The 24,723-nt window shown below is 37.4% G+C and overlaps 1 protein-coding gene and 1 pseudogene across 2 annotated transcripts in view; both read right to left on the reverse strand.

Annotated features, from left to right (window-relative positions):
* AHCYL2 (adenosylhomocysteinase like 2) overlaps window positions 1-24,723 on the reverse strand; it is a 161,460-nt gene that overhangs the window by 111,628 nt on the left and 25,109 nt on the right. The window lies entirely within an intron of this gene.
* Window positions 14,796-15,848, reverse strand: LOC102152008 (annotated as a pseudogene).

Genomic DNA, 24,723 nt, shown 5'->3' on the forward strand with positions numbered 1-24,723 from the left:
GTTACTTAGAGAAGTAAAAACAAAGATTCTTATTTATTCCTTTGAATAAAAATACAATGAAAAAATTCACCGTCAGGGCGCTTGGGTGGCTCAGCAGTTTAGTGCCTGCCTTTGGCCCAGGGCATAATGCCCTGGGTCGTGCCCTGGGCCAAGATCCTGAAGTCCTGGGATTGAGTTCCACTTGGGCTCCCAGCATGGAGCCTACTCCTCCCCCTGCCTATGTCTCTGCCTCTCTCTCTCTCTCTCTGTGTCTCTCATGAATAAATAAAATCTTAAAAAAAAAAAAAATTCACTGGAAACAACAGATTAAATAACTCCATATCTGCTAACAAGTAGCAATTAAGTAACATCCCCCCCCCCTTTTTTTTTTCAAGATTTTATTTACCGGAGACCCTTGGGTGGCTCAGCGGTTGAGCGCATGCATCTGCCTTAGGCTCAGGGCATGATCCTGAGGTACTGGGATCAAGTCCCACATCAGGCTCCCCACAGGGAGCCTGCTTCTCCCCCAGCCTATGTCTTTGCCTCTCTCTTTCTGTGTCTCTAAAGAATAAATAAATAAAATCTTTTAAAAAAAGAGATTTATTTATTTATTTATTTATTTGACAAGAGTGAGAGAGCTGCAGAGGTAGAAAGAGAAGCAGGCTCCTCACTGAGCAGGGAGCCCCATGCAGGGCTCAATCGCAGGACACTGAGATCATGACCTGAGCCCAAGGCAGATGCTTAACCGACTGAGCAACCCAGGAGCTCCTAACATTCACTTTTTAAAACCATCTTTTTCTTTCACATTCACCCAAAATATTTTTCAGTTATATTACCCTTTTTTCAGATCAAACAGAGACATTATACTTGAACACTGTTCCTCTGTCATGCTGATAAAATGAACTCATATTTTTTAATCCTGCACAGAACATTCAATCATTCATTTGACAAATATTTATTGCAAGCCATGCACTAGGCATCAGGGACACAAAGATGACTAAGACATGTCCTCATCTCCAGTCTTGGTTTTTTAAGAAGAAACAAATATGTAAAATCACAAGAGAATAATGTGGAATAACAGCAGCAATGGATTGAAATATATTTTTAAAATATTAAGGATGCCTGGCTGGCTCAGTCAGTAGAGCATGTGGACTCTTAATCTCAGGGTTTTAAATTTGAACCCCATGTGTGGAATAGTTTACTTAAAATTAAAAAATATACATATACAGATTATATATATACACACACACACACTCATACATATAAAAAATCAAGGAGTTCATAATGATACCAAAAACAAAAAAGACCATTCTGTCACCATTGGATAATGCTAGTTGAACTAATTGATTATTTTGAAAAATGATAAATAAAAAGAATCAGCATTCATCCTGACTTTCCCAAATGAACTACAGGGTAATCAAATAGTACAAAGGATAAGTTTCTTTTTATAGAAGTATTACATGTAATAAGTAAATAATAATAGGTTGGAATATCATCATTTTGTAGCTCTTAATGATTTAATGGATCTAAGTAAAAATCATCAATAGCTACTGACATCACAAAAAGAGAGACATTATGCATGTCCTGATGAAAGTACTTACCACTCTGAAGAAGTCTGAACAACCTTCTAAATCTAAATATCAATTTACAGGAAATGCAGAGGACAAAGCAACATGTTAAAAGACATCACAGAGATACAATCAGCAAAATTCAGACTCAAGGAAACCTGACAAATGACCCAGTTTCTACAACAAAAAATTAGAAAAAGTGACAAATTAGAGAGTAAAGAAAAAGTGACAAATCAACCAACTGCACTGCACAAAATTTATCTGCATCCCAAATACACTGAGGAAAAAAACCATATATATATATATGAATGACACAATCAAGGAAATGCAAACGATGGGTTTTTGATACTATTAAAGAATTACTGGCAATTTTTTTAGTGTGATCATGGAACAAACAGAAATGTATATAAAAAACTATAAAATGTAAAACCATAAAATGTCTAGAATTTGTATCCAGTAATCTAGGGGAGAAGGTGGAGTAGGTAGAGGTATACATGAAACATTTGGCAATGAATTAACAATTGTTAAAGGTGGGTGATGGGGTATATGTTTGACATTTTCTATTACAGAAGACATTAAAAAGAAACAGGAAAGTTCAAAATGATGAGAAAGAGAGACTATAATGTACTTAGCCTATACATCACAAGTACTTATAATTATTCAAAAGCTTAAGGATTGGATTACATAACTTCTCAGGTACTTTTCAAATCTGAAAGCCTAAAATTCTATGACTAGATTATCTTTAAAGGTCATTTTTAATCTCTAAAATTCTTTGGTTCAATTTTCCTCTCCCACTGGTTAACAATAGCCTGCAAAAACACTAAACAACTACTTTTTAAAAGCACATGAACTGGGATTGACTCCTAGTTCAGTGCTTGGAGGTTTTGACTATAACACCCACTTCAATTCTGGAGTCTGAATGTTATACTGTTTAATTACTAGGTTAAACAGTCAGTGCTGATTAAACACATGGAAAACTTGGTTTTACCCAATGGAGAAACCTTTTTTTTTTTTTTTTTTTAAGATTTTATTTATTTGAGAGAGAGGGGAGAGAGAGAGAGCATGACCTGAGGGGAGGAGGGAGGTAGAGGGAGAAGGAAAGGAGACTCCTCACTGAGCAAGGAGCCCAATGCAGGGCTCAATCCAGGACCCTGAGATCATGACCTGAGCTGAAGGCAGATTCTTAACCAATTGAGCCACCCAAGTGCCCATCAATGGAGAAAACTCTTGTGTTTCTTTTTCCCTACACATAAATAGTTTGGGAACAGTGTTTCAAAAGCTCCTGAACATACTGACACTTTCTGGGGGTGCTTGAGATCACCAGTATTTTTGTGATAATACTAAGAAGGTATTTGCCTTTTTTATTCTCATTATCTTATAAGTATACAGAGGAGTTTTCCACAGGATACATGATGTATGGCAGTGCACCAGACTGACTGCAAAAGCAGATATGAAATTCAAGCTGTTTTTAATAAAGCCAGACAGTAAAGAGATTTGCAAAAGAAAAGAAAAAAAATCAATGCTGTTCATCCCACTAAATGTTTTGAAAAAAACTTTTTTTCATATAATTATTTATGTTGACATGTAATGGGCTTATTATTTTCAAATAAAATATATATTTTTAAATTGCTCGCTTTCAAAGAAATAGTAACATATGATGTTTGTTGTTGTAAATAAATTTAAGTTCTCAGTTTTAATTCCTAATATAGTAAATATTGATAACTATAACTCACATACACAAAACTTTTTGGGATCTTCAGAGAGGTAAGCATGTAAAGGGGTCCTAAGACCAAAAAGTTTGAGAACTATTGCTCTAGAAGACACACAACTCCATCTAATTATGTCTTGTCACTACATCACCTCACATTACTACTATGTTTTATGTTATGAAGACTCAATTCCTTAATTTTCACCCTACAAAGGGTATTTGCTCTAAAACTAGTTGCTCTGATATGCCTAAAATTTATTGGGGGGCTGTCCTGGTTTAAAGAGAGATTACTGCTCACAATTGTAAAAAAAATTTAAAGAATTTTAATTATATGTATTCTACAAGGTTAAGAAGAACATTTCTCTTTGGAGGGAAGCCGGCACTAAGTCTAAGGACCTAAGTTCTTTTTTGAGTGTGACCTTTTTTTCCTTTCATTAAGACTTGTCAAGGCTAGAAGTTAGAGTCCTCAATTCCAGTTCCCTGACACCACAGGAAGACTGGGAAAATAATCCTTCCTGGTCAGGGTAGGAAAGCTTGTCATCTTAGACTACACAGAGCTCATCACTTTCTCACCTTACAGATTCTCCATTAGGAATCTCTATGCAGTGATCTCTGACCAATTCTTCCAAAAACTTGGAAGCTTAAGTCAGCTCAACAAATTTGGGTACGCTTGAAAGAATGACTCATGGAGGCCACCAAAGATAGGAGAAAAAGAAAAGAATATAGCGGATGCTAGCAGTAAATAAATACAATACATACATCAGGGAACAACAGATGGGAGAGAAAGAGAACACTAGCTTTAAACAGTTGATGCTAGCTATAAATACATATTTACAAACATACATACAAATGCAAACACCAGGCATCTGGGTTCTCGCGCTCTCTCTCTCTCTCTCTCATGCTTTCTCAAATAAACAAAATCTTTTTTAAAAAGTAAATGCAGGGCAGCCCAAGTGGCTCAGCGGTTTAGTGCCGCCTTCAGTCAGGGGCGTGATCCTGGGGACCCAGGATTGAGTCCCATGTCAGGCTCCCTGCATGGAGCCTGCTTCTCCCTCTGTCTCTGTCTCTGCCTCAATCTCTCTGTGTCTCTCATGAATAAATAAAATAAATATTAAAAAAAAAAAAAGTAAATGCAAACAAACACCTAGATTTGACTACCCCATCCTCATGAACTCCTGAGCAGCCCTGGATCCTTCTGTATCATGTCTTCTAATCTTTTATTATAATATATATATAATAAAAATATCTTTATTGAGAGAGTACAAGCAGGGTGAGGGGCAGAGGAAGAAGCAGGCTCCCCACTGAGCATGGAGCCCAGTGCAGGACTCAATCCCAGGACTCTAGGATCATGACCTGAGCTGAAGGCAGATGCTCAACTGAGCCACCCAGGTGCCCCCTGTCTTTTAATCTTTCATACTCCAAGGCATTTTAACTAGAATGCACTTTTATAAAAATATTATAAAAGAAATCTAAAATTTGTCCACCTTCCTGAGTTATAAATTGATACAATAAAGGCTGTACTATTCCAGTTGGCCAAAACTAAAGCTCAAGAAATTAATGATTTGAAGTTTATTTCTTGATACACTTTCCTTTGAAAAAAATTCTTTTTTTTTTTTTTTTAAGATTTTATTTATTTATTCATGAGAGACACAGCAAGAAAGAGAGGGAGAGACACAGGCAGAGGGAGAAGCAGGCTCCATGCTGGGAGCCTGACGTGGGACTCGATCCTGGGTCTCCAGGATCACACCCTAGGCTGATGGCGGCACTAAACCACCGAGCCACCCGGGCTGCCCTGAAAAAAATTCTTTAAAAAAAAATTCATTCCTCCCCAAAATAAAAATAAATTAAAAAATTCATTCCCACTTTTTAATTAATCAACAATTACACACTGAACGTAGAAAAGAGAAAGCAAGAGTAAAAGTAACAAGCCACAATCCTACAAGAGAATTCCTCATCTTTATCCCCAGAAATATGAAAAAATCACATTGACTTAAGACGCCCCCCCCAACAGCTACTCCAACCTTTTTCTGTCCTTCCTATTCCTCACTCTTATCGGACAACCCTACTTCTTCTTTGAGAAGACTAACAAACTCTCTTAACTGCAGAATCACTCTATTAAAAATCAAGCCCAATCCCTTAACTTTCTTTCCTTTATTTCTCCTTGTAGCAGAATTCACATTTTTATCACTTCCCTTAAACTAAGCTAGAACACAGTGTTCCAACTTCAGAAAATCTTGGAAATCGATTATTTATAATAAAATAGTATCCAAATTAAATAATTCATTAACTAGGCTAGAGGACAGTGCTTCCTTTTCTTTGTTAAATGACTCCATTGTAGAAAGGTGCAAAGATATTAAAATGATTTTAATATCTGGATCTTCATTTTGTTTTTTAAAGCCTCAGATGTAATGTGTTTCTTCATTCTATTCCTAGGAGGGTTCTTCCCTGAGGTCATAAGATCAAATCAGACCAGATTAGTAGATTGGTTTTAAAGTAAAAAATGACCACCTGATGCTATTTGGAAGCTAATATGAAACAAGATAGCAATACTGAGTTCAAGCCTCAGGGCCTGTAATACAAGAAGTATTGCCTATTCATACAATAATAGAACATAATAAGTCTCTTTGTTTTAAAAAAGAGACTTATCACTGGCCAGATCATTTGCTTATTTGGAAGAGCATGAAACTCCTGATCTCTGGGTCATGTGTAGAGATTACAAAAAAAAAAAAACCAAACTTAAAAATAAAAAATAAATTTAAAAAAATGATAATCACTGAACTCTACTAGAATCAAAGCAAAATGAACTACTGAAAAAAATACCTAAAATGTAAACCTTTAGTCTCTCAAATGTTTGAGGAAAATAAGGTGAAGTCTGGGAAATTCTAATCACTACTTTAACTTTGACAAATATACTTGTTTGGTTTATGTATTTATCACAATACATTTTAAGTACATAATAAGTATAGAAAATAGGGGACTTCCATTTGCAGCCAATAAGGAGTAACAGGTACAACAGTCACCTACCTGCCTGAATCAAACAGAAACAAACAAAATATATGAAACAATAGTTTCGAAGACTGAACTGCCTGAACTAAAAAACAGTGATCCCTGAGAAACAAGTGAAATGAGTTTTATGAATGGCTCAGCTTATTACCCTGAGACCAGGGCACAGCTCAGGGAGGAGGAACCCAGGTAGAGCCCTGCAGACTATCTTAGTTGAGGAGATGGAGCTGAGAGTTGGAGGAGACCAAGGCAGACAGAGTTTGCAGGACAAAGTGCTGGCAGATAGAGTTTGCAGGACAAAGTGCTGGAGAAGAGAAGGCTGCAGAGAGAGCATTCTGGAAATATGTGGTGGGTGCCCCTCAAGTATTCAGCAGAGTACTGATCAATGATTGCATATAAGTGACCATTCACAGGATTAGAGAGAACACTGTCACTCAAATAGAATAGGAATAGTGCCTATTCTTGAATTACATTCAGGAATACCAATCAGAATGGAAGAGCCCCCAATTTACAGAGCCCTGGGTAGAGTAATTAGAAGGGTCCTGTGATGGGCGCCTGGGTGGCCCAGTAGGTTAAGTGTCTGCCTTTGGCTCGGGTCATGATCCAAGAGTCCTGGGATGGGGCCCCCCACATCGGGATCCCTGCTTAGCAGACAGCATGCTTCTCCCTCTATCTCTGCCTGCCACTCCCCCTGCTTGCGTTCTCTGTCAAACAAGTAAATAAAAACTTTAGAAAGAAGGGTCTTGGAGAAATAATTACCTTAGATGGAAAACGGGCCCAATCTAACAAATCCTAAATGGGAGACTAAGAAGGGTCAAAGTGTAATGATAACTCAGCTGTGATAGAGAACAAAGAAGAAGAAAAAGATCCAGTACCCACAAGGTAAAATTCACAATACTTAGAACCAAACAACTTTAATGGACACACAAAGAAACAGGTAAATAAGACCTATAAAGAGAAGAATCAGCTGAAACTTCTACAAAATTGACACATATGTCAGAATTAGCAGACATGGGCATTAAAAGTTATTATACCTGTATTCCATTTTCAAAAAAAATTAAATAGAAACAAGGGAGATATAATATTCCATTTTCAAAAAAAATTAAATAGAAACAAGAGAGATATTAAAAGAATCTAAATCAAACTTCTAGAGATTAAATGTACAATGTCTTAGATGAAAAATACACTGGATAGGATTAACAGCAAACTAGACAAAACCAAGTAAGAGATGAGTGAACTTGGAAGATACAACAAAAGAAACTATCCAAAGTGAACCAGAAGCAAAAAGAGGGAAAAAGACCATCCGTGAGTTGTGGGAACACTTTAGGCTGCCTAATATATTTGTAGTTTGAGTTTCTCAAAGGAGAGGGAACAGAGACAGAAAATATTTTTAAAAACAAATTTTTCCAAATTTGATTAAAAAAATAATAAACCCTTAAGTTCAAGATCTTCAATGAACCCCAAGAAGAACACAAGAAAAACTATACCAAAGCATAATAGTCAAATTGTTCAAACCACTGATAAACAGTATTAAAAGCAGCCAGAAAAAAAAGATACATTACATAGACAGGAATAAAGACAAGGATGACAGCAGATTTCTCATCAGAAACAATGCAGTCAACATGATGCAACAGCTTTAAGGGAATGCAAAAGCAAAAATGGTCAACGTATAATTCTATATTCAGGAAAAAAATATCTTTCAAAAACAACGTTCAAATAAAGATATTTTCAGATACACTAAATAATTAATTACTAGCACACCTGCACTAGAAGAAATATTTGAAATAAACCTTAAAAAAAAATGAAATAAACCTTTTGAGGAGGATAATACCAGATGAAAATCTGAATCTGCACAAAGGAATGAAGAGCATTAGAAAGAATAACTACATGGATATTTGTATGAGATTTTTTCTTATTATGTAAATCTCTTTCTTTTTTTTTTTTTTTTTGTAAATCTCTTTCTAATATAGTTTACTATTGATATAAAAATATAATAACAAAATGGTATGGGGTTCATAGTAAAAGGAGAAAATGTATGACAAAATAGGACAAAATCTGAGAGGAAAGAGAAGGGAATATTTCTTCTATTATCTAAGAACTATTGTAAACTTTTTTTTTTAGTTTATTACAAATTTTTTATACTATAGGTAAAGTGGCATAACATCATTTAAAGGCAAACTATGACAAGCTGAAATATGTATTACAAGTCCTAAAGCAACCATTAAAACAAAACAAATAAGCCAACAAAGAAATATGAGTAAACGATAAAAAAATAACCCAAAAGAAGACAAAGGAAAAATAAAACTAGATGGGATAAACAGAAAAATAGCAAGACAGTAGATTTAAACCTAACCATACCAATAATCACTTTAAGCATAAATGGTCAATCAAGAGATAGAGATTGTCATTTGCATTAATAAAGCAAAACTCAACTATATGCTGTATAGCACCATACACTTACTAGAATGGTTAAAAATAAAGATTGCTCATACCAGATATTGACAAGGATGTGGAAGAACTCAAAATCTCCTAGGCTTCTGGTAGGATGTAAAATAGCAAAACCATTTTAGAAAACAGTTTGGAAAAAAAAAAAGAAAAAAGAAAAGAAAACAGTTTGGCAGTTTCTTAGAAGTTAAACATACTTATATGATCTAAATATTACACTCCTAGATATCTTAACAAAGAAATGAAGCATATATCTACAAAACTTGTATATTAATGTTCACAGTGGCTAAGAGCCCCAAACCTGAAATAACCCAAATATATGTCAGCAGATAAAAAAACAAAGTGTGGTCTAGCCAAAAAACAAAGCGTGTAATACTACTAAGAAGTAAAAGTAATGAGCCTTTGACCACCCAACAGCAAGGATGAAATCTCAAAATAATGATGCTCGGTGAAAGAAATATAAACCCCCACCACAAAAAGACTATGTACTACATAATTCCATTTATATAAAAATATTTTAAAATGCTAATTCATCTATTGTAACATAAAGCATTCAGTAGTTGCCTAGGGATGAGGTTAGGTGGAAAGGAGCAGAAGATTTTAGAGGTGATAGTTACATTTTTTTTATCTTAACTGTGATGACAGTTTCACAGTTGTATACTTATGCCGAAACTTTTTAATCTGTACACCTTAAATACATTTTTATTTACTGATTCAATATATGTAATGATTATAGGCCTATTCAAGTTTTTATTTCTTCTTGAGTCAGTTTTAATAAGTTAGCTTTATTTCTGATTTCTATTATTTCTTCTTTGACCTATGAGTTTACTTAGAAATACACTTCTAAATTTCCAAATATATAGTTATTTTGATCATCTTTTCATTTAATTTCGATCTTTAAATTGAGAATGAGAATACAGTCTGCTTAAATATACATTCATTGATTTTGTTGAGACTTGTTTTATGAATTCAGTATTTGTACAATTTTTTAAAAACTGCTTAAAAAGAAAGTATATTCTCATCTCTTATGTACAGGACTGTAGAGGCCCACCAAATCAAGCTTGTTGGTCATTTGTTCAAATCTCAAATTTTTTGTCTGTTTGACCTGCAATCACTGGGAAGAACAAGTTAAAATTTCCTGCTTTGTAGACCTACCAATTTTCCTATAGTTGTATATGTATTCTTTCCTCCTATAGTCTGTATATTTTGAGGACACAGTACTGGATCCATATGATTTGGAATCATATTATTATATGCTTCCATATAATATAATATAATCAATTATTATAGCTTCCTGGTTAATTATCCTTTTATAATTTTTTGTGATTTTAAAAATTCTTAATAGTGGGGCAGCCCCAGTGACCCAGTGGTTTAGCACCACCTTCAGCCCAGGGTATGATCCTGGAGACCCAGGATTAAGTCCCACATCGGGCTCCCTGCATGGAGCCTGCTTCTCCCTCTGCCTGTGTCTCTGCCTCTCTCTCTCTCTCTCTGTGTCTCTCATAAATAAATAAATAAAATCTTTAAAAAAATTCTAATAATGAATTTTGCCTTCAAGTCAATTTTGCCTACTAATGCCCTGCCCTACCACCTTTATTTTAGAATATGATTTTCCATACCTTACTTTCAATCTGATTCTCTTATAAACTGCATAGAGCTGGATTTTTAAATATTCAATCTGATGATGTTAGTTATCTATTACCACATAAAAAACTACCCCAAAACTTAGTGGTAAACAACAATCATTTTATTATTCTCATGATACTGTGGGCCACAAATTCTATCAGGGCGTAGGAGAGATAGCAGGTCTCTGATCCACAATGTCTGGGACCTCAGATGGGATGACTTGAATAGATGAAGATGGCTAGGATGTCAACAGGAGCTATTTGTCTGAGACCCCAGTTCTTCTCCAGGTGCTGTTTGCTAGGGCTGGACTGTCCAACATGCTTCCTTCACTCACTCACATGGCTGACAGTTAGTTGAGGCTATTTGTTGGTAGCTCACTGGGGCTATCAACCAGTGCCTACATGTGTCCTCTCCATCTGGCTTGGGCTTCTTACAGCATGGTAGCTGGGTTCTGAGTGTGAATACTCCAAAAGGCTTAGGCAGAAGCTGCAAGGCTTCTTATAACCTTGCCTCAGAAGTCTTAGAAAGTGGCATTCAATTGGTCAAGCAAGTCACTAAAGCCAGTCTAGATTCAAGGGGAGGAGAGCAATACACTCCACCTCTGAATGGCAAATAAGAAATTAACAATGGCCACTTTGGAGAAAAGCTACCACATACCACCCTCTGACCCCAAGTTCCTCCCACATGCAAAACACACTCACCCTCTTCTAAGCCTTCAAAAGTCTCATCTCATAATGGCATCAGCTTGATGTCCAGAATCTTGATTATCTAATTCAGGTCCAGGTGAGATTGAGGCTCCTCAGAAGTAGTTCCTCAGGTACAGCTACTGGAGAATAGTTCCTCTTGATCTGAATAAAGAAACAAATTATCTGCTCCCACACACCCAACACACAAATGTATAACACTGAGACTGACTCAGGATAACCACAATTACATTCTCATTCAAAATATGAGGAAGAAGGGAAAGGAACAAGAAACACATAGCAGTTACCGGTCCATAGCAATTATGAAATTTAATCAGACATATGTCACTGGTTCCTTGATTTCAGCCCAATCCTACTCTTTGAGAGTGATTCTCCAAAACTCTCGGCTCCACCTCTGAGTCATCCTTCCTCTCACATAAGAGATGGTTAATGTTTGCAATAGAGTAGCCTTCTCAGCCTGCTTCCTGCTTGTAGAGGATTAGAAGTCCAAAGGTTTCAGTTTTGACTGTCTCTGTTCCTTTTTAATCCAAGCTGAAGCTGCTTGTTAGAACAATTTGTTTAAAAACTTTGTAGAGGGCAGCCCGGGTGGCTCAAGCGGTTTGCGCTGCCTTCGGCCCAGGGCCTGATCCTGGAGACCTGGGATCGAGTCCCACAATGGGCTCCTTGCATGGCGCCTGCTTCTCCCTCTGCCTGTCTCTGCTTCTCTCTCTCCTCTCTGTGTATTCTCAGAAATAAATAAATAAAATATTAAAAAAAAAAAAAAAACCTTTGTAGATTTCCTATGACTCTTATAGGGTTCACTCCAGGAGACATAGCCATACCAACCTTCTTTATCTTAAGTTTTGTGTTCTGAGACTACCATAAGAAAACACCCTTAGGAACCTGAAAAGCCCTATTTATTTAACAGAGAAGGTGTAAGAGGTATTCCTTTAAGATCTTTGGACTTTTTTTTGTCTAGCTAAAATATTCTATGAGGCACTGCCTTATATCTTTCTGAAATCTTAAAAGGACTTCTATTTCAGATCTTAACTCTGAGGCCATGTTTTATTGGCAGAATCTTTAATTTTACCTTTGCTCTGAAGCCATTTCTTTGTCACTGGCCATCTAGAGCAACTGGAGATGAGAAAAAGTTTTACTTTATAACATAAAAGATCCTGAGTTTAAAACATTTCCCTTGCAAGTTCTGCTTAAAAACTGAACATAGTTCATTTTTTACCTATTCATCTATATATCATCACAGGGAGTTAGAAGAAGCTAAGTAACACTTTGCCAACATTCTGCCTAGAAATCTCTTTGGATAAATCCAATTCATTGGATATACTTTCTATCTTCCATGTTACCACACTTGACAGTGCTAACAAACCTTGTATCATTATATAACAAAGATTCTGTTATCCAGCCTCCAATAATACTTTTCTTACTATTTCAAAACTTGACTAACAGTCTCCTCAAGGTCCCTTCAGCTTCTACTCACAACTAAGTTCCAAAGCCAATCTAAATTTTAGGTTATAGATGCACCTCACTTCCAGGTACCAAATTCTTTTTCAACTATCCATTGCTACAAACAAAATACTCCAGAGCTTAATGTCATAAAACTACAATCATCCTATTATGCATATAATTCTGAGGGTCAAGAATTCAGATAGGGTATAGGGGATAGTTTGTGTCTGCTCCATGACATCTAGGCCTTCAGGTAGGATGCTCTAATGGCTGAAAATGGCTAGATTGGGTCCATATGCCTGGTGCCTGGGTTTTTCTCCATATGATGACTGCAGGCCTGGAATGTCCAAGATGACTTCTTTACTTATTCACATGGCTGGCAGTTGATGCTGGCTGTTGACTAGGAGCTCAGCTGCACTTCTCCATCTGGCTTGGGCTTCTCACAGCATGGCAGCTGGGTTCCCAGACTGCATTCCATGGGAGAGCATTCCAAAAAAAACAAGATAGATGGAAGCTGCAAAAACTCCTCATGACCTAGCCTTGAAAGTCGCCAAATGTCATTTCTGGTAACTTCTATTAGTCAAACAAGTCACATGCCAGCCCAGATTCAAGAGGAGTAAAAGAATAAACTTGACTTCTAGGGGGGAGGATAGCATACATGTAAAGGAAATGAACTAATATCAGCCATCTTGGAAACATGCTACATGTTTAAAAGGCAATCTACCTTTTATTTATTTATTTATTTATTTATTTATTTATTTATTTATTCTTTAAAGATTTTATTTATTTATTCATGATAGTCACAGAGAGAGAGAGAGAGGCAGAGACATAGGCAGAGGGAGAAGCAGGCTCCATGCAGGGAGCTCGACGTGGGATTTGATCCCGGGTCTCCAGGATCGCACCCTGGGCCAAAGGCAGGTGCTAAACCGCTGCGCTACCCAGGGATCCTGGCAATCTGCCTTTTAAATGGAAAGTGTAATTCACTTTAGTATGATTATCAACACATTTGAATTAATTTCTACCATCTTTTACTATGCTTTCTACTTATCCTTTATTTTATATGATATTACATTTTCCTATCCTGCTTTCTATTAGATTGAACAAGTACACAAATCATAAACTCAATGAATTATCACAAAGTGAAACAACCATGTAACTACCACCAGGCCAATAAATCCAGCACCCTATAAGCCTCTTTCATCCTCCCTCCCAATCACTGTCCTTTCCCTCACTATAATGATTTTTAACTGTGTACGTTAGGGTTTTTAGCTTTATATAAATGAAATCACACAATACATATTCTTTTGTGTCTGGCCTCCTTCATTCAGCATTATCTTTTTTTGATCATGATCTTGTGCATAGCAACAATTTATTCATTTCCATTGCTTCATAGTCCATTGTGAATATGCCATAATTTATCCATTCTATCATTAATGCTGTTCACTGAGTTTTAAGTTTCGATGACTGTATTTTTTAAAGTTCTATTAAAAAAGAAAATCTTCAGGGCACTTTTGGTTGTGGGAATCCTGTATGGCCTATATTAAAGATATTCCTATAGAGAAGTTTTGCATTTGCTTCAGCTTGATGCCATGCAACTGTTACGGACTCAGGACTACTTTATGTTAATTTCTCAGCTTTGGGTTTCCTAAACTGCAGAAAAAGAGGGACATTCTATTATTTTTTAAAAAGATTTTTTAATTTATGTATTCATGAGAGACAGAGGCGGGGGGCAGAGACACAGGCAGAGGAAGAAGCAGGCTCCATGCAGGGAGCCCAATGTGGGACTCAATCCGGGTCTCCAGGATCACGCCCTGGGCTGAAGGCGGCGCTAAACCGCTGAGCCATCCAGGCTGCCCAAAGAGGGCCATTCTAAACCAAAACTATAAGAGAATAAGCACATAAAACAAATTCTCAGAAGAAACTTTTTCACTTAGAACTCATATACTGTACATAAACTCATGTAAGTGTGTGACATCGCATCACTACACAGATGTTTTTCTAGATCATCTTTTCAATGGTTAGACAACCTTTTGAGGAGCCCAGCTTTATGGAGGGAAGGCATGAAAGTCTCCTGTTCTGTATGGCTATTAAAACAGAAGCCTCTTCATTACCAGGGCCAGCCATAGTTTTAACTTATGTACTTACCAGTTTTGCTTGTTTATTTATTTATTTATTTATTTAGTTAGTTAGTTAGTTAGTTAATTTGACAGATCCTGCCGCAGGTTTATTTGTACAAATAGCACAGGAGGACACCAGGCCCATGCAGACAGAAGCCCAAGGGTCATACCAGTCCTTCCGTCCTCACATGGCAGGCAGAAGCCTCTACACTGGAGCCTTTGTGGGGGCCTGGGCACCTTTGGGAGCCTGTGCTGCAGGAGTAGGAGCAGGAGCCAGAGCCGGGGTTGCAGCTGCAGCCTGGGCCTTGGTTTGAGCCTTGGCCTTGGCCTTTGGCCTGCAGAGCCTGAGACCTTTGGCAATGCGGACATGAGCATGTTTCCCGAGCTTGGGGTAAGTGATGTAGGCAAGTTGATTGAGCTTGCGGCTGCCCCCTGTTAGGATCTTGGGCTTAACCTCCTAGGGCTTGACAAGGGCCTTGATAGCCTCAGCACGTGCAGTCATGGCCTTGGCATTGTTGGCCTGCATCTTCTTCAGGCCCTTCTTGTTGTGCTTCTTGACAAAGCACATGTTCCTCAGGAACTTGGGGTCTACCCCCTTAAGAGATTTGTATCTTTGTGACTGGGGTTTCTTGATGCCATTTCTGTGCTATTTTCGTGACTGGTTGTGCGTGGTGTGGTTCTTGGACTTTACCATGTCTGCACCAAAGCCCATGGCTCCCCCAGCATCTCAGACCGGAAGAGCACCACTTTAGTTTTTAATTTCCCCTTCATTTTTTGCTCTTGAGGATTTTCCTTACATTTTTTTTTTTTACAAACTCAGTTTGAAATTTAGAATAATGTTTGTTATATTTCATCTGGCATTTGCAAGAATCTCAAGTGCGCTTCTTACCTTTTGTCAATGTAAAGGAAAAAAAAATCCAAAAACAGCCACAGGCAGCAAAACAAAAAGAGGAGGAAAGAAAGAAAGAAAAATCTTCTGCCTTTTATCACACATAGGCAAGAGCACTCCTAGATCCAAGGTTATTCCCTCTAAGAAGATTCTAACTAAGGAATGTGTATATACTCTACCATTCTTTCTGAATCTCTTTGTGCTCTGGGGAGGAAGAAAACAATGGAAAAGAACACCAATCAAGCAGTTATATCAAGGCAATTCTAAACACAACTGATGTTACATTAGGAAGACAGAATCCTTCAATCAGGGCGACCCAGATTATACAATGAGGAAAGATCTAAAGGAACTGAGAAATGAAGTATTAAGATAAACCTAACAGTTTGGGGTGCCTGGCTTGCCCAGTTGGTAGAGCATGCAACCCCTTATCTCTGGTTTGTGAGTTGGAGCCCCATGTTTGGGTGTAGAGATTACTTAAATATAAAAAAGATTTTTTAAAAAAGATAAACCTAACAATTTCCTAATGGGCTTCATTTTCTTTTCAGTAATTTTCTGTCCTCTCTCCTACCAAGTACTATGTAACTACATAAATCTGTAGGAGTAAAACACTTTCCATCAGGAGTGCAAGTATAAACACTATTCGGCTAAAAAGTAGTTAGGGGAGAAAATGGAAATAAGAAACAGTAAATGAAATTCAGACACTGGGACAATATCAACAAAGCATTTTTTTTTCAAAGATTTTATTTATTTATTCATGAGAGACAGAGAGAGAGAGGCAGAGACACAGGCAGAGGGAGAAGTAGGCTCCCCACAGGATACGGGATACGGAACTCGGGGATCACGCCCCAAGCCAAAGGCAGACGCTCAAACTCTGAGCCACCCAGGCATCCCAATAAAGCATATCTTTTAATGTCCATTTAAAAAAAACATGAAGGGATCCCTGGGTGGAGCAGCAGTTTGGCACCTGCCTTTGGCCCAGGGCGCGATCCTGGAGACCCGGGACCGAATCCCACGTCGGGCTCCCAGTGCATGGAGCCTGCTTCTCCCTCTGCCTATGTCTCTGCCTCTCTCTCTCTCTCTCTCTATCATAAATAAATAAAAAAAATTTTAAAAACATGAAATATTAAAATTATTTATTTGATATATATTATGTACAAAGTATTATATTAAATAGACACAAATATGAAGAATCAAGCAAATTTATCAGGCAAGAGAGAGCTATAAATACTATAAACTTTCAAGTGACCTTTAAAAAAGTCAAGAGGTATATAAGAATTTTAAGATCCCCCCCCCAAAACAAAACAAAACAAAAAAAAGATCCCATTTATAGGAAATGTCCAGAACAGGCATATCTATAGAGACAGAAAAGAGATTAGTGGTTGCCTAGAGGTGGTAAGGGTGGAATGAAGTGGGAGGAGTAGGGGAATGATTGCTACAGGTTTTTTTTTTTTTTTTTTATAGATTTTATTTATTTATTCATGAGAGACACAGAGAGAAAGAAAGGCAAAGACTAGGCAGAGGGAGAAGCAGGCCATGCAAGGAGCCTGATGTGGGACCCAATCCCGGCACTCCAGGATCATGCCCTAAGCTAAAGGCAGACGCTCAACCGCTGAGCCACCCAGGTGTCCCACTACAGGTTTCTTTTGGAAATGCTGAAAATGTCCTAATATAAGATTAGATTATGATAATGTTCACACAACTCTATAAACAAAAGAAACACTGAATTGTATAGCTTAAATGAGTGAACTGTACAGTATGAAATTACATCCCAATAAAGCTATTTTAAAAATGAAAGTCTAAAAAAAAATAATAATAAAAATAAAAAAAATAAAAAATAAAAAATAAAAATGAAAGTCTACTTATTTTCAAAAAGCTGGAACGTGGGATCCCTGGGTGGCGCAGCAGTTTGGCGCCTGCCTTTGACCCAGGGCGCGATCCTGGAGACCCGGGATCAAATCCCACGTCGGGCTCCCGGTGCATGGAGCCTGCTTCTCCCTCTGCCTGTCTCTGCCTCTCTCTCTCTCTCTCTGTGTGACTATCATAAAAAAAAAAAAAAAAAAAAAAAGCTGGAACGTTATATCAAAAGAGAAATTCAGCCAACCAAGCAATCTTCAAGATCTTGTTTGTTTCAGCAAAGGAAAGATCCTGCCCAAAAAAGTTGATGCTGTCTCCAAAAAAGCATAAACCCTGCTAAAACTCACTAATGCCTCCATAAAAGATAGCTTTTTAATACTTATATCTTTCTACCTCGTTATATCACAATACTCTGTCAAACTGAACTTCTTTAGGGTTCACAATAAAAATAAGCTTGGGGTTTATAAAAAAGTGAATGATAAAAACAAGATTCTAAAGATAGCACAAGGATTTTTTTTTAATTTTTATTTATTTATGATAGTCACACAGAGAGAGAGAGGCAAAGACATAGGCAGAGGGAGAAGCAGGCTCCATGCAGGGAGCCCGACATGGGACTCGATCCCAGGTCTCCAGGATTGCGTCCTGGGCCAAAGGCAGGCGCCAAACCGCTGTGCCACCCAGGGATCCCAGCACAAGGATTTAAAAGTTATCACACAAACACTAAAATTCAGCCTTGGAAATTGCTAGTTTAAATTAGAACTAAGAGTAAAAGGGGAAGTAGATCAAAATACCAAGTTTGTCTTAAAACTCTTCAAAAGAAATTATTTCTTACTTTCATCTCTCTCTAGATATCTCTCCTCAATTTTTTTCTTAGAACAGATAATTTGACATTTTCAATGCTTTTATACTTTCATGTTACAGAGACTCTGAAATAAACATAGAACTACCATTCATTCAACCATAAAGGCTAGAAACTCATCCTCTCTCTTATTACACAGAGCATCCACACTCCAACACACAAATGTCACCAAATTCCATCAATTCTACCATCTTAATATCTCTCTTATTAGATTTCCTCTATTTCCTGTCATAGGAAAGGCCTTTATCCTTACTTAGATAACTACAACAGCCTGTTTCTCTGACTTCAATACTACCCTCACCCCCACCTCTAATATATTATCCACACTAATATCCAAATCTAATAAGGCTAATGTAAACTCAATAAACTGGAAAGAATGCGTGTACACACACACACATCCTTTCTTAAATTGGTATTTTCTGCTCATCTTATTTTACAATCCATTTTTAAATTTTCACTTAAAACAGAATGGTCATTTAAAAAAAACCCTAATGGGAAACCTGGGTGGCTCAGTTGTTGAGCCTCTGCCTTTGGCTCAGGGTGTGACCCCAGGGTCCTGGGATGGAGTCCACATCACGATCCCCACAGGGAGCCTGCTTCTCCCTCTGCCTATGTCTCTGCCTCTCTCTCTCTCTCATAAATAAATAAAATCTTTTTTAAAAATAAAAATAAATAAAAACTATTTATATGTAAAATTATAACTATACAGACACCTGTGTGGCACAGTTGGTTACAGTTGGTTAACTGTCTGACTCTTGGTTTCAAGTCAAGTCATGATCTCGGGGTCGTGAGATCAAGCTCTGTGTTAGGTGCCATGTTTGGCGTGGAGTCTGCTTAAGATTCTCTCTCCCCTCTCCCTCTGGTCCTCCCCACTGCATACTCTAAAATAAATAAATCTTTAAAAAATTAAAGCTATGTTATCTTTGTTAATATAAAATCATCTTTGTTTCATCTTTTATGGTATTTATTACGTTCTTATTTGAATAAGTTACTATATAATTTATTAATTCTATTTCTATCTAAAACCTTCTGAGTATATTCTGTTTTTTTTTTTAAGATTTTTTATTTATTTATTCATGAGAGATACAGAGAGAGAGAGGCAAAGACATAGGCAGAGGGAGAAGCAGGCTCCATGCAGGAAGCCCAATGCAGGACTTGATCCTGGGATTCCGGGTACACGCCCTGAGCCAAAGGCAGATGCTCAACCATTGAACCACCCAGGCATCCCTATTTATTCTATTTTATTCAAGCTTTGGATGCCTCCTCCACCACTATTCCTACCCTCAGTATCTAGCTCAGTATCATTATTAAATAAGATATTCAATGATATGAGTGATTTATCCAGATAAGGTTACCTTGATAAAAATATGTCCATTATGCTCTACCTAAACCTCTCTGAGATGACACTTTAGTTCAGGGCTCTTCCCAAGTGTGATTCTTCAGCATATCCTTTGATTCTATGAATGACTCTTATTATCCTTATAATAAGGATATTATATTATTAAGGTCCTCCCCCTACCCACCCTTTCTTTTTTTAAGTTAACTTGTGACCAAAGAATACCTAACTAATAAAGGCTAGAACACTTTGTAATTGCTCAACAGACATTTGTTGTGCAAAATTGTGAAAGGAATGTACTGAGAAGGAAGAAATGGATATAGACAAGAAATAGGAATATACTGAAATAGGAAAATACTGACTATACCGACAGTAGATCACTATACCAAAACAATTATCTTCATTTTGGACAAACTTTCGCCTATTACTCTCATCCCAACAACTGTTCTGGCCAAAGGCTTTGAAGTCATCTTTAACTCTTCTCTTTCTTTCAAACACTAGTCAAAGCTATTAGCATATCTGGTTTGCTCTACTTTTGAAATACATGCAGAATCTAACCATTTCTCCCATCTTCACTGCTATTATCAGATCCAAACTATCATTGTCTCTCATCTGGTCATTGCAGTAACCTCCTAACTGGTCTTCGTACTACCACTCCTGATCCCCTTCAGTCTGTTCTCAACCTTGCAGCCATAATGATCTTGTTAAAACTTAGGTCAGGGACACATGGGTAGTGTGTATCTACCCACACTACCACAGACGTCAGTGATTGAGCATCTGCCTTCAGCTCAGGGCATGATTCTGGGGTCCTGGGATTGAGTCCCACATCGGTCTTCCCACAGGGAGCCTGCTTCTCCATGTCTCTGCCTCTCTGTGTGTATCTCATGAGTAAATAAATAAAGTCTTTGAAAAGCAACAACAACAAAACAAAAACCAAACAAACTTAGGTCAGATCATGCCACCTTACTTGAAACTTCCCAATGGTTTTAACTATCTCATTTAGAACAAAAGCCAAAGCCTAAAATCCTTAATATAACTAGTTAAGACAGTGTATGAAATATCTCCGTTATCTTCTGGCCTCATCTATACAATCTCTCCATCTTTGACTCTACTCCAGCTACACCGGGCTCCTTGCTATTCCTTAAAATCACTGGTATACCTGCCCCTCAGAACCTCTGCACTTGCTGTACTCTCTGCCAGAATACTATTTCCTTCTCTCTTATAAAAAGCAATTCTGTTAAGGTCATGTCATTCAATATGTCATTTCTTCCTCTCCTAGCTACTGCCGTTTATTAAATTCATCTCTCTCAGATTCTAGCCATCCTAAATTCCACCATTAACCTGGGCTTGGCAGAGGAAAGGTAAGTGGAAATTGTTGGGTGGGGCTTCTGGGAGGGTCCCCTCCTTTTTTTTTTTTTTTCCCCTTCCTCTTTCTTGACAGTGACAATACAGAAACAATGCCTTGAGCTCCAGCAGTTATCTTGAACCATGAAAGGATGGAAGCAACATACTAAGAATGATGGAGCAAAATGACAGGAGTCTGGGTCCCTAATCTTTGCAGTTACCATACCAACCTTGTAATGCTTATTATCCCTATATTTCTTTGTAAATACAATATGTACATTTTGAGGGTTACAGGTGGGCAGAATTAATAAATCACGCATATAACTTACTCAGAATGTAATAAATACCATAAATACTATAAAAGATGTGAAACAATGATGACTTTACATGAACAAAGATAGCATATTTTATGAGAAAATAAACCCATGTGCATATAAACCATGGTTATTGATGGTTATTGTCAAATGCAGCTAAATCTAATTTCAAGTTTTTCCAGGGTTCCATTAATAAGAAAGCAGTAGAAACTGGATATTAAGTAGACAACTAGAAGTTCTGCAACACTGGGTGATTTTAACAATGTATGTGGGTGGCCCATGAAGATCTGACCTTCAAGTTCTTTCATTTTATCTCTAATGATATTCTCCTTCATTCTATCTCAGCTAACCATTACCAAGGTCATACCTCAGCTGTTATCATCACCAGAAATTATTCCATCTCCAAAAGAGCTTATTTGGGTAATTTGCTCTCTGGCCTCTCCTTTTAGCTTGCTTGTTCAATTACTCCTACTATCTCACATTGACTTTAGCTCACTGATCCTTTCACTATCAATTTGTTGGCCATCTTTTTTATTCCTTTTCCTCCTTATCCATGATTTCTTACCTTACATCCCATGAATCACTACTGTAATAACTCTTTACATCCTCTGAGCCCCATAACAGTATATCCAATTTGTCTACTAGTTATCCTCATTCAGATGTTCCACAGACATCTTAAACTCAACATGTCTAAAATTAATGTACCTTCTCCCACCACTATTTTTTACCTCCTATGTTGGTTAATGGCACCATCATCCACCCAGATGTCCTAACTGGCCATAACTCACTTCCCTCTTTTACTCTTCCCTATAATAACCAGAGCCTCATTCTACCTATGAGGTAACTCTAAAAAAAAAAAAAAAAAAAAAAAATTCCATCTTCATCTTTCCAGTCCCATCATTAGGGCTCTAGTTTGTGCTTCCAAATCTGAAACAGATTACTAACCAATCTTTCTGCATATAGTACTAACTGCTTCTACTCTAATGCATTTTCCCCATTCTCCATACTGCATCCAAGGTAATCTAAAATACAAATCAAATCATGGCACTCTCCTATTAGCTCATAAATACCAAGGAACATTTCAGGCACCTGAGCAGCCCCCCAAGGAGTGCAGAGACTAAAGCTGCCAGGACATTTCACTCCCTCAGGTTAAGTCATGGGGAACATGGCTATCAGCAGCTCCAAAGTAATCACAGAAAGTAAAAAAATTTCAATTTGATGCATGTAAATAGATACCATTATTATTCAATATATTCATTTCCCCTCCCTGGTAGAGGATTCTCCCACCTAGCTGTTGTCAGGCTTGGCCAAATGACTTGCTGTAGCCAAAGAAATACAAGGAAATTACACATTTTACTTTCTGAACAGAAGCTTTCAGAGTAATTCTCATTTCCCTCTACCACAAGGTTAATGTCTCAGACAAGAGCTGCAACTCTTGCCTGGGTCCTGGAAATGGGCAAATGGGCCATATGGTAAATTTGCAGCATTAGCAAAAAATTAATCCTTGTTATTATAGCCATTAAAATTGGAGGATTGTTTGCTACCACAACATAACCTAGCCTAAACTGACTTATATATCATAAAAAAGGATCTCAACTACCCTGGTCTTGATCACATCTCTTGCTAAAACCCTTAAGTGACACTCATGCGTTACTATCATAATATAAAGGCTCCTTCTGACACAGTCCTGCCCATCTCTCCAGTCTCATTTCCTGGGACTCCCCTTTATATTCCATATTGTAATACTGGATTATTTTAAGATTTCTCAATCATATTGGTCCTTCTGTCCATTTATTTACAGATGCCCATCCCAAACCACCCAAAATGTCTATACTTTCACTTAAACAGGGCTTCCGCTGTGGAGGTTCATATAAATCTGCCCCCCTTAAACACAACTCCACCACAGGATTTTAAACATTGTCTATTAGCCATTATCTTGCCATATATATAGCATGGAGAGTGCCATGATTGGATTTATATATATTATATATATATTATATATAACTTCAACTATATTGTGGCTTCCTTAAGAGAAAAGACCACGTCCTTCTCATCTTTGGAATCTAAGAATCTAATGCAGTGCTTGGCACATAATAGAGGATCGATATAAGCTTATACAGTACTAATACAGTCTTTTTCCAGCAAAGTTGGATACAAAGATGAGATAGGCCCTTCTATCATGTTAATAGATAATACAGAAAATCTAACCTATCCCACTCTTATTTTGCTTCTATTTTTCTTTGTCAAGAATAATCTTCCAGATTGGAAAGAGCAGAACACATATGACTAAGAGAAAACTGAAGCCTGAGACAAAAGAAAAGATAATAAAAGAGCATTAAGTAGCTTTTTAGTACATTCTAGAATCAAATAAATTACAGCCTAAAATATTGAGATCTCCATGGTATCTCATGGAAAACAGAAGTTAGAAGACTAGAAACGAGAAAATTTTATTTCAATTTTCTCAAAGGAAAAAAAGAGAGATATGGGGTAGCCCAGGTGGCTCAGCAGTTTAGCACCGCCTTCAGCCCAGGGCCTGATCCTGGAGACCCGGGATCGAGTGCCATGTCAGGCTCCCTGTGAGGAGCCTGCTTCTCCCTCTGCCTGTGTCTCTGCCTCTCTCTCTCTCTGTGTCTCTCATGAATAAATAAATAAAATCTTAAGAAAGAAGAAAGAAAGAAAGAAAGAAAGAAAGAAAGAAAGAAAGAAAGAAAGAAAGAAAGAAAGAAAGAAAGAAAGGAAAGAAAGAAAGAGGAAAAGAAAGATTAAATTCTAGGGAATAAAAAATAAAAAAATAAAATAATAAAATAAAATAAATTCTAGGAACTATAGAGTAAGAGTTTAACAAGGATTCCCTGCAAAATTCTATGTCAGCCTATGGCAAAGTAAGGAAAGGGTATAGAGAGCATCAAAAGCTAGAATGGATTCAATAAGAAAAAAAATCATGCTGACCTAATTTTACTTTTGGTAAAATTTGAGATCAGACAAGTAACAGAGTAGGCCAAATACATCATACCAAAATCAAAATAAGATTTCTTATATTAGTCAGGTAAAGATTTAGAATTGGTGGGCAGCCCCGGTGGTGCAGCGGTTTGGCGCTGCCTGCAGCCCAGGGTGTGATCCTGGAGACCCGGGATCGAGTCCCACTTCGGGCTCCATGCATGGAGTCTGCTTCTCCCTCTGCCTGTGTCTCTGCCTCTCTCTCTGTGTGTGTCTCTCATGAATAAATAAATAAAATCTTAAAAAAAAAAAAAGAAGAAGATTTAAAATTGGTTAAACAACCATCCTTGGATTTAATCAATAGCTTAATCTCAATCCAGATGGAAGGCTCTAATGTTATCATAGAACTCTGTATTTGGCCTTACTTTGGTAGATGTTTATCAACACCCAAAATTTAAAAGGCAGCTTGCACATTTTCCTGGTGGTTTTTTTTTTTTTTTTTTTAAGATTTTATTTATTTAGGGATGCCGGGGTGGCTTAGGGGTTTGGCACCTGCCTTCGGCCCAGGGCGTGATCCTGGAGTCCCGGGATGGAGTCCCA

Source organism: Canis lupus, chromosome 14 (assembly GCF_011100685.1).
Source record: "Canis lupus familiaris isolate Mischka breed German Shepherd chromosome 14, alternate assembly UU_Cfam_GSD_1.0, whole genome shotgun sequence".
Classification (NCBI taxonomy): domain Eukaryota; kingdom Metazoa; phylum Chordata; class Mammalia; order Carnivora; family Canidae; genus Canis; species Canis lupus.